The sequence below is a fragment of the Lontra canadensis genome, unplaced genomic scaffold (genome assembly GCF_010015895.1).
Source record: "Lontra canadensis isolate GAN:19392208 unplaced genomic scaffold, GSC_riverotter_1.0 scaffold9, whole genome shotgun sequence".
In the NCBI taxonomy this organism is placed as follows: Eukaryota; Metazoa; Chordata; class Mammalia; order Carnivora; family Mustelidae; genus Lontra; species Lontra canadensis.
Window position 1 is genome coordinate 5,242,875 of NW_022631003.1, and position 12,051 is coordinate 5,254,925.

The 12,051-nt window shown below is 37.3% G+C and overlaps 1 protein-coding gene across 1 annotated transcript in view; it reads right to left on the minus strand.

Moving 5' to 3' along the window:
- The window catches only part of NAV3 (neuron navigator 3), a 610,320-nt gene that overhangs the window by 578,222 nt on the left and 20,047 nt on the right, over positions 1-12,051 (minus strand). The window lies entirely within an intron of this gene.

Here is a 12,051-nt window from a genome sequence, read left to right on the forward strand (position 1 = left end):
TCCAGCCCTGGAAATCACCATTCTATTCTCTGCTTCTAGGAGCTTGAATATTTTAGATTCCTTATATAGCTGAGTTCATACGGTATTTGTCTTTCTGCAACTGCCTTATTTCATTCAGCATAATGTCTTCAACGTTTATCCACATGGTTGCAAATGGCAACCTTCTTTCTTAAGAAAGCAAATGGCTTTCCTTCTTTCCTAAGGCTAGAAATTTCAAAGGTCCTAATCAATATACCTCACCCTCTACCACCAATCACTTACCAAATCTTGATTCTCTCAGAGAAAAATATCTCAAAATCATTTCCTCTTTTCCAAGTACACGGACACTGCTTGAGCCCTAGCTGTAAAAGTTCCTGGCTTAGAATTTTCTAAGTCTCAAACCTGATAACGTTTACATTGAGGCCTATTCTCCAACAGCCTATAGCATAATCTTCCTATCACAGACATCTCCTAATATCACTCTTCTGCACTATTACTTCTGAAGGCTTCCCAACCAATATCTACCAAATACCATACTAATCACTTAGCTTGGCATATACAGATTTTTTAAATCCTTCTCAATTGTTACCACTCCTCACTACACACCACATGCTCCTGCCATACAGGAGTCCCTGTTATTTCCATAATTATTTCAGCCTTCTTAAAATGCTATGCCCTTGCTCATGGAGTTTCTTTGACTGAAATATCCCTTTCCCTCTTCTTCATCATGAAAACACCTATTTAACCCTTAAGTCCATTACAAATGTCATATCTTCAATGAAGCTTCTTAGAAATCTCCCAGTAGTGATTATTGCTTTATTACCTATGTTCTATTATATGAGTTTGCTCATATTTTTGTAACAGCAGCAGTAAATCATATTTTAACTTACCCATTTGCCTGTCTGACTCACTTTAAATTTCTGAAGAATAGAAAGCATTTCTTATTCATCTTTTTATCTTTGTCACCCTGGCATGTATTGGATAGTCATAAATATTTGTTGAATAACTAAATGAATCCTTCAAAACTTCAGTACATCTGCAAAGATTGATTTAATGAATGAAAGAAAGCATCCTACCAGAATAAAATTGCACAATGGTGAGGTGCTTATGTGGCTCAGTCAGTTAGCCATCTGGTTCTTGATTTTGGCTCAGGTCATGAGCTTGGGTGGGGAGTCTGCTTGAGATTCTCTCCCTCCCTTCCCCTCTATCCTTCTCTCTGCTTGCATGCCTGCTCTCACTCTCTCTAATAAATAAATCTTTAAAAAAAAGTACAATGGTGATAGCCCTCCCTTATATTCAGATGGACTCTTCCTCTCATAATCCTTCTTTCTGGTTAAAAAAGATAAAAGCATTAGTTGAGGCAGTAGCCTAGATGTCATAAAGTACATGCATGAACTTTGAAGCCACACTGTCTGGTTTTAAACCCTAACCCTACTACTCACCAACTGTATGCCACTCACCCTCTTTGTGCTTTAGTTTTTTCATCTGATATAAGAACAATAATTTTTCCTAATCATATAGTATTTGTCAGGATAAAGTGAGTTTGGATTTGCAGTAAGTTTTAAGTATGTAACAAGTTTGCATATAAAGTAGCACTTAAAACAGAAACTGCACACCAAGCACTGTAAAAAAGCTGGTTGTTACTACAATTTCAAAAAGAAAATGGTAAAGGAAAGCTAAAGAGGGTCTTAGCATATTTGAGTAAACAGAAAGGATGGCTAATTATTTGTATCTTTTTCTTCTTATTATTATTGGGTAGGATAATGAGAATACTTTTCTAAAACTGGGTACAGTTTTGAAATTGGTACATAAATAATCTCTTGAGTTTCAAGGGTTATAAAATAACTGGCAGAAGTCTGCCACTTTAAGGCCCAGTATATGTAAAGATACTGGAAGCCAGAGCTCAGTATCTGCTAGATAGATCCTGAACTAGACCTTCATCCCTATGTAAAGGTCATCCATCACCATGTGTTCTGAGATGAAGCAGACTTCTCTCTCTGACCAAAATTTATACTCTTCTCTCCAGCCGTGTCATCCAATGGATGCTTTTCCTCTAGCTTCTAATTCATATATTCACTCCCTGATTTATGATGGTTTCTCCCCTTCTGAGCTAACACACTTACTAGTTGTGTTTCTGCTAAATTCTCTTGTCGCTGGTCTAATCTGAAGACCATATCCACTATCGTGACTTTTCCCCATACCCAAACAGCCCATATCCCCATTGTGCTACAAAATTCCTGCTTTACAGCTTGGATTGGAAACCTGGGGAAGACGTGAATGTTGAAGAATGAGGAGGAGAGAAGAGACAGTCAGGAAGGCAGAAGGACCTGTGTTGGAAAGCTCAGTCGAAGAAAGAACTGAGATGTACTGGGGCAATGATCAGTACTAGATCAGAGACCCAGGCCAAGTGCATCAGTAATCTTATGTAGAAACTGGCTGAAAGAAGATGAAAATGCCAAAGACAAGCTTTGCCAATTCTGCCTAGAGCTGGCCTAGGTACTAAATATTTCAGCACAAACATCAAAACTCTAGTTTTGCATTCCCTGGGGTAAACTTACATTTATGCTGCATTACTTTGACCACATGTATTACACATTTGCTTAAGCATCAATGTTTCTAAATATATTCCAACAGCAAGTATGGCTACAAAAGAGAAGAAAATCTGTGATGTTATGTAGTTTTTCAAAGATCTGACAAGCTTCTTTAATAATTAAAAAGCTGTGCTACTGGCCTAATGGCAAAATATTTCTGCAAATTGACTTTCTATTCGGAGAGCAAAAGGATTGGACTAAATACCGGATAATCATTAGCGTTCCTTCCCGCTCTATATTCCTTAAGGCTTGTTTGTATTTAGTTTCTTATAAACTGTAAACTAACCAAGTTAAAAATTTATGATCTCTCAAATGTAAATCACAACACTTTATGAGAGAAGAAAACCTGATCTGAGTCTTTTTAAAAATAATAGTATGTTTAAAGAAATAAGAAAATCTGAGAAAGGTATTGAGACTTTATAAATTGTAACTGTTGAGAGGACTATAGTAAGTGATGATATAATTGATAAAAACAAGAGTTTTAAAATGCCTGAAAAAATATGCATCACAACTACCCAAACTTTAAATATTCTATGTTGGAATGGTTCTCAGCCTACAGAATTTTGTTTTATTTTTTGACTAATGAAAAAAATTGGGGTTACGCAAATTGTACTTCAGTAAATGGAATCCGCATGACGTTATAATTCACATTGCTGGTAAATATACCAGAAAAATAGTCCCAGAGTAGAATATTCACAAATCATGCTTAAATCGCACTTCGGGATATATTCCAAAAGAACTGAAATCAGAATCTTGAAGAGTTACCTGCATTCCATCTTCACTGCAACATTATTCACAACAGCCAAGATAAGGAAACAACTCAATGTCTAGTGACGGATGAATGGATAAAGAAATGGTGGTATATACATACAATGGAATACTGTTCAGCATTAACAAGAAAGAAAATCCTGCCATATGTGACAATGTGGATGAAACTCAAGGATGTTATCCTAAGTGAAATAAGCAAATACTGCATAATTCCACCTATATGAGGAAACTAAAATAATTCAACTCATGGAAGCAGAGACAAGAATGATGATGGCCAGGGGTGGCTGGGGAGGAAGCTGTTCAGTGGGTATAAAATTTTAGTTAATGCAAAATGAGTGTAAGTTCTAGAGACCGGATGTATATTATGCCCATAGATAATAAGAATGTATTATGCAATTAAAACATTTGCTAAAGGGCGCCTGGGTGGTTCAGTGGGTTAAAGCCTCTGCCTTCAGCTCAGGTCATGGTCCCAGGGTCCTGGGATCGAGCCCCACATCGGGCTCTTTGCTCAGCAGGGAGCCTGCTTCCTCCTCTCTCTCTGCCTACTTGTGATATCTCTCTGTCAAATAAATAAATAAAATCTTAAAAAAAAATTTGCTAAAACGGGCAGATCTCAAATTAAGTGTTCTTAACACAAAAGCAAAAAAAGGGCATGAGAAAATATCTGGAGGTATGTTTATTAACTTGACTGTGACAATAGGCTCATGGATGTGAAAGGTCCCCCAAGAATGGGGGTCGATGATCCAAGCAGCGAGACTGATACAAAGCGAGAGTCAAGCAAAGCTTTATTTCACGCCAAGCATCGAGAATCAAACCGACAGTTAGGGGCACCTCTTGCAGAGAGGGCAACCCCTCCCAGCCTCACAGATGAACTTTTTATAGAGCAAAGGCCATGTGGTTGAGCCTAGCCACACACAGGTGGCCAATGAGATTGCAACACACAGAGAAGTCTGCATAGTCATGCTAGGTCACACACGAGTGGCCAATTGAATTACAGTTCACCTCATAGTAGCTATTTGAACTAGCCTATCACCTTGGTCAAAATTGGCACCCAAAAGGCGGGGCCCACGCTCCTTGGTAGCTAGGGAGACAGTATGAGCGCCCCACTGATTAGATGTCTCCACCTGGCCCAACTAGTCCCTGCACTGCATCCGGGTTCTGTTATCTCTACCTGATCTGACCCACCCTTGGATTTGGGCTCTGTTATCAGGGGTTGGTCGACCATATTTTACTACATAAACAACACAATGGCTGTTTAATCTGAGAGATGGAATCGCTCTGGCTTAAATAGGCCCTTATGGATGTACACATGGAAGCAATGTAATCAAATTGTACACATATAAATGACATTGAAATAAAGCTAATTATACATAAAGAAACAAATAAAATGGTATGCTTAACATTGTTATGCAATTTCTGGAGGATAATTAGGCACTACTACAAAGTCCTTCAAATATATGTATGCACTATCATCTAACAATTTCATTTCTATAAATTTATCCTAAAACATTAAGGATATGTTGAAATATCTAGCAAATATTCAGTCATTTCAAGTGTCAATGACATCATACATAATTGTCACAAATACTGAAACAATCAAATTCCCAACAACAATGAAATGTTTATTAGATTGGGATACATCCACAAAAAGAATACTATTTACCATTTAAAATGATATTGTAGACTAACACTTAGATATTTTTTTAATGGCCACCTTATCATGAAACAAAAAATTTTCACTAACAAAAAAGGAGATAAAACAACATTCTGGAAAGAATGACTTAACTTTCCATAATATATGTATGTAGCTATATAACTTATAAAACAATTTTAAGGTATTTATAGGAAGATGGAATGAATTTTTTTTTTTTAAAGATTTTATTTATTTATTTGACGGACAGAGATCACAAGTAGGCAGAGAGGCAGACAGAGAGAGGGAGGGGGGAGCAGGCTCCCAGCTGAGCAGAGAGCCCGATGCGGGGCTCTATCCCAGGACCCTGGGATCATGACCTGAGCCAAAGGCAGAGTGTTTAATCCACTGAGCCACCCAGGCACCCCTGGAATGAATTTTTATAAAACTGAAAGACAGCGGTTACCAGGTATGAATTTCTGCAGGGTTGAAACTCTTCCTCAAAAATTTATCACATCTGTACCTGTCTTGTTCCCACCTTTTCCCTTTTTTCCTTCTTCTATCAAGTCAGAGATGTAAGGAGGCTTTCTTTTTCCTTTTTGAGAATAATTCCATCCAGATCCATTCCCCGCATAACCACCTGAAAACTAATATCTTACTACCAGGTTAAACATTACATCCTCTGTCAAAGTTTTCTGCTCATCTCAAGTTGACCTGGATACAACTTGATCTTATCGCATTTCGAACACACCTGTTTTCTTATTGTATTTCAATTGTCTGCATGTATCACAAGGCAGAAATTGGAAACTGAGACAAGAAACATTTATTTTCATGTTTAAATCTTGCCATTCAGGACAGTGCCCAAGACCTAATATTTGTTCAGTGACTTTTGAATTAAAATATATTATAACACCTACTTGAAAATAAAATCAAGTAACTAAAGATTCCCTAAATTTAATCACCTATGTAATCACCATGCTAACCAAGATCTTTTTCAATTGATTAAAAGAGTGATGTTTTTCATAATATCACTGAAAATTTCTAATCCTTAAAGATAAAGAATTTGAATATTTATTGAGTACCTGCTCTGTGCCCTGGAGATAATCCAGACTTCCTGGCTTAGTGGAAGAGACAGGAACAGAAACAAATAATTTCATATCATATGGCCAATATCGAATGGAAGCCACTGCAACTTGATTTGGGAAAACAAAGAAGTCAGCAACACCATACCATGGTAGTGTCAAACACATCCCAACAAAGAACAGGCTAAAGAAAGTTGTTACTTTAGACCCTAAACATCATTAGTTCTTACTAATTGTCACTTTGAAAAAACTGTTCAGGGTTTTCACCTTGCATGTTAGCTGTCACCATCTATCTTGAGCCCAGAAAAAGCTGGCTAATTTTAGAATAATGATGGACACAGATCTCTGTCAGCACTTTTTTGCTCTTTGAATGGAAAAAAGTGATCATGTTGTTGCAATGCACAGAATGGAATCAGTCGATGCACAGAGAACTAGCCACACTAGACCCTTCATTATTTCACTTCACCAACAACTTTATTTCACCTCTCTCCATCTCATCTTTCAACTTTACTTTCTGGCAAAGTCAAACTGCGTATGGACGCCCAAACACACCAACCTGGTTCAAGTCTCAGGATCTTCAAACACAACCATGACTTGTATCTTGTATCCCCCCACAAAATAGCCATGTAACTCCACTCCTTCCATAGTTCATCACTATTTCCTTGATGTTACCTCTGTGCATTATTATATAAGCTTGTCTTGTTTCATTAAGATTACTCCATTAAAACATTTTTCTCTCTTAGTCTCTGTGTGCCCTGAAAGATAAGAAGGCGTCATTTATATCCCCTATTCTCAATGGCTAGTGCTGCATCTGGAGATGACTGCTTCATGAATAGATTATTTAATCTTTAATTTGCAAATACAAAGATATGCTAAAATATTCTGACTTAACTCTATAACCCATGAAACTGGAATAACATGCAATGATCAGAAATAAATCTGAATAAAAGTTTATGCAATTTTATTTGCTAGCTAAGAAATCTGAGCTGTGAAGATTTCTTGGTAGAATTACATTAAATTTTTATTTTACTGTTATTTATAGCCTAAAATATTTATGATCTAATATGCCAATCAATAAATAGTAAGAATGATTTGATAAAAGGCTAAATTTTTATCAAATCCAGGGTCTTTACAAAATAAAATCAGGGTTCTTTTTTTATCTGCTCAAATAATCAAAATTTATGGTTTTTTCTTAAAGTTCTTGCCATGCATTACGAACCTCCTAAAGGCTTAAATACATTGCTTCATTTATCTAACTAGTAACCATCCGTGGTTGGCTATTCCCATTGATTGTATTATTATTTGCATTGATTATAAGAGATTCAAAGAGATCAAGCCTCTAATCCAATGTCAACCAGCAATGTGGTAGAGATGAGATTTGAACCCAGATTTGCCTGGCCCCAGAGCCCAACCTTTTAGTAACTAGTTATGTGACTAAAAGGACGTTGCTCAAAGATTCCCAGAATGCACCAAACAATTGAATAAAAACTACAAATTCAGTGAATCTCCAGTGCTCTTAAGGTAAGTTTCCCCCTATTTTAAGCAATTTCAAGTGCATTACCTTCCTGTTCCTTATTACTTATCTGCCAGACAGTGTAGGTGTCACAAAGCCAGTTAGAACTATATGAATATGACAAATATTCAAATTATACATATACACAGCAAAGCAAATACATTTCACATTTGTAATATGATGGCTTATTTCTTCTGCAAACTTTTGTTTGGTGTGATAAAAGATGCGCTGAAAATAAATATAAATTATGGAGGGATTTGTTCAATACATTTCATTTAATAACTACCGTATGTCAGCAACTGGGCTAGAGTATAAAAACTGATAGGATACATTCACACAAGGCAATCTCAGTCTACTGGGGAGTCCATCTTAGTAGGTACAATTAATTAACTGATGCAATTTGAGGAATACCAATGAGGAGGTCATGCCAACATATGCTACCATTTGTATTTAGGATGAGTGACCATTTTCTTAGAACACATTTTTCTTAATGTCCCACAAGAAATACATGCTAACACAAGATCCACAGATTTAAAAAGACAACAAAAATATCCCCAGCTATGTTTTATGGTCCAAAGTGCAATCTGTAACTTAGAGTGAGAGAAAACACACTGTGAACTTTCTATTGTTGTCAAAACATACACCCATGTCAAATCATACACCCATGGGAAAGTCAACTAAACCACACAACAAACAGATACACGCACCAGACAAGTTAGCTAAGAAACAAACCAAACAACAGTGTTTACCATAACCCTTAGTACTGAACTTCATTCAGTTCACAGATGCAATTTGGCAGATACTATATTTTAATAATGAATTTTTTTTCCCTCATAGCTGGGTTTTCCTTAGTGGCATTTATAAAAGCAAAACTCCCATTTAAGAAAATGAATAGCAGGGACACCTGGGCAGCTCAGTCAGTTAAGTATCTGCCTTTGGCTCAGGTCGTGATCCCAGGGTCCTGGAAATGAGTCCTGCATTTGACTCCCTGCTCAGCGGGGCACCCCACATCAAACTGCCTGCTCAGAGGGGAGTCCGCTTCTCCCTCTGCCCGCTCCTCTCCCTGCCTGTGCTCTCTCTCTCTCTGACAAATAAATAAGATTAAATAAAAAGAAGAAGAAAATGAATAGCTAATTACAAATCATATGAAGTAAAATAATTATCCTACAATCACTATGTGTTTCCATTTTGAAACCAGTACGGAAGTCTGGAAAAAATGTCCTCTAACCTTCAGTCCATGTGTTCTAAGTGTTTCTTCTCTTCCTCATTTCCTTCTCCTATTTCTTATCTTCTCCTCATTTCTTTTACTGACTTACTTGCCTATCGTCATCTATGTGTTTTATGCCCAGAGCAGCCTGATCTGGCACTTTAGCGTCCTAAAACCTAACCGTGAACTTATTCTGGTTGGGGAACATTCCTTCTGAGTAAATATCCAGGCTGTTCTGCCAGATGTTCAGCTAACAAAATCAATTACTGTACAGTATTTCTGTCCAGTCTTGCCGCCGGCAGACCATTATTATACACAAGGATTTTTGACAAGTCAGTGGAAACCGGTTAAAATAATTGGGCACATTCATTTAAACACCAGAAGAAGGGCTAAGCTGTTTTTTTTTGTTCTTTTGTTTTTTCTTCCTTAACAGGGATAGATGATTCTAGAAGATGATTATAGAATTCTGTGTGGCTATTCTTTTTGACGTGACAATATTTTCAATAGGTGTACACCAGCTACGACCTAGCTCCCACCCCCGCCTCCCCTGTGGGCAACAGAAATGATTAAATAAAGTGTCTGCAGTTGTAAATGTGTGAGATAATACCCAAAATTCCTCTGCTAAAAGACAAAATTTCCTAGCCTCTTTTTTATTATTGTTCCAAGAGCATGGGGACTTAGTAAGATTTTCCTTTTATGATTTAGTTAGTCACTGGCATTAAGTAGATCTGCTGAAAATGAGAAGAGGTAAAAATTATGTATAATTTGTTCGAAATTAGTAACTAACATATGATGGAGGCTGTGCCAATAAACGTGTAAGTTTCTCATGCTTCACATTGCAACTGTGGGATACGACGTAGAAGGTTAAATATCAAGAAGAGAGCATTACATTAGACAATTTAACAAGCTATAAACACCTTGTTTTTGCTCACTTCTGCCCAAAATACTCCCTCCCTCCCACCCCCCCAAAAAATCACACACACACACACACACACACAACACTTTGGCTCTTCGGGAGAGAGAAAAACAGGAAAAGGAGATATGGGGGAGGGATGAGTAGAGAGCAAAGGGAGGAGAAAGTGGGGGGGGGAAGAGACAGATTGAGAGAGAGAGAAGTTAATGTGGTAGAGTAAGATCTAATCAGCTTTATATTGTTTAAAATCTAAGGGATAAAAATACACACACATGAGTGCTCGCGTGCACACACACACACTCCATAGAGTTAATGAGTGTTAATAGTGTTGGTATGACAGTGGCATTCCTTTTCAACAGATCCATTATTTTTAAAACTAGAATCATTTCTAGCCACCCCAGGGCGATGTGGGTTTCTCTTTTCTCTCCTAGGCCCAGTCTTCCCTGAAAGCTGGCTTCTATCCTTGCTGCAGGCTGGAAAAATGCAGGGCTGTTTGCATGGCATAGCACCAAGCCCTTTAACTCAGAGACTCATGCCATTTAGAAGCTCAGTTTTTACCACCTCCATCTGCTACCCAAGAAGAATTAGACCCCAATTGTCTAGGCCACTGAGAAAGGATATTTGTAGAATTCCTCTGGCATTTCCTGAACCCTCTGGGCTTTCCATTAAAATGTCAGCATTTTCTTTTCATTCAATGGGCTTTGCTCAACAAAAATATAACACTGTATAAAATAGATAAAAGCAGGACAAATTCCCAATACCCAGTATATGGGCAACCTGGTTAATCAACTGCCAGAGGAAATCATTCAGCCAAAATATTTAGAGAAATTTAGAAAAGTTTAGCAATTTAGCATATTTAAACAAGCACGACATATGTAGTAGCACCAACCAAAATACCAGACCAGAGACTGGGAACAACTGTTAGGCTACAGGGCAAAATCTGATTATTTTCATTGAGGGAAGGTGAGCAAATAAATCATCCCTCGAGGCTATATTACAAAGCCACTGAGTGGGCAAATCACTGTGAGACAAGGAAAGGACAGGGAGCTACTTCAGTGAAAGCTTCAGAGAAACACAAAAGGAATCTCTTGATTCAACTCTAATAGTATATATGTGCAATCAAGGAATGACTATTCTCTCACCCAAGCCTTGTTCAAAATTTCCCAGATATATCTGTAATGATACAACATCCTGAAACTGATTTACTACCTCTCTGAGGCTGCTTTAGAGCAGAAACGTTATGCAGCAAGTCCTCAGCAGCATTAGAAAACCCTTTTCTAGGTGACCTTTAGGCAGCGAGTGGACAGTGCCCACCAGCCCCCAGCCAGCTTTCAGTCCCATGTTGACTTTCACTAAGCTTCCTAATGACAGGCAGCAGCTGGCCTTCAGTTTTCTGATCAGAAAACCTGGGAGGAAAGCCCAATGAGCTAGGCAGGATCCAAAGCTGGTCTCAGAGCCAGACACTGTGCAAAGCACCTGCAGAGATTGCCCAACAAGAGGCCCAGAATTTCTAGTCTCTAACAACAATGCAGTGACCCACCCCTGAATCCTATTTCAGATGATTTGCGTCAACAGAAAGAAAAATATATTTCACAATTCCTAAACCATCTCAGAAATTCATAACATCATGTTACTAAAAATCAGGTAGACTTTCTTATTAATTAGCATTAATATCAAATATGATAGTGTATTTACACACATATGAATGTAATCTGAGTATATATAAACACACACATAGATAAACACACATATAATACTCATACATAAATCCAAGATCATATATATATACATATATATATGCATATAAATTTATATTCATATAGGATTGCCTCCTGGGCCACTCAGTTTTAGATATGCAAATCTAGAATAATTTGCTATACGTTCAAATGTTTTTGAAATCAGCTGACACGCTTGAATGTGACGGATCAAATAGAAGGCTTCCCAATCACTCAAGTTATCGACATTGGCTAGTTCAATAATCTGGTTATTCTCCAAGCACTAGCTTCTTCTATCTGTGTAGAGTTTAACAGGATTGACTGTACGTATATTTTATATATCTCCCAGAAATATCTTCAACTTTGGAGTTTGCACAAAATAATTAAATAAGGAACATCACACTCATGCTGTAAAGTTTCCCACAGGAAATAATCCTAAAAACCTACAAGGAAATCCAGCAGATAAGATTTATCCCACTGTCCACAAGAGTTAATAAAATAGACAAATATCTCTCAAAGTGTTTGAGATGGATAGAAGTAACAGATTTTTAAATTAATCATCATTTTCCTTTTAAGAAATAAGGTTTCAAATTGAAAATAATTCATTGAGGGATTTTGTTAAGAAGACAGTGATTTTAATGAACAGTGAGCTT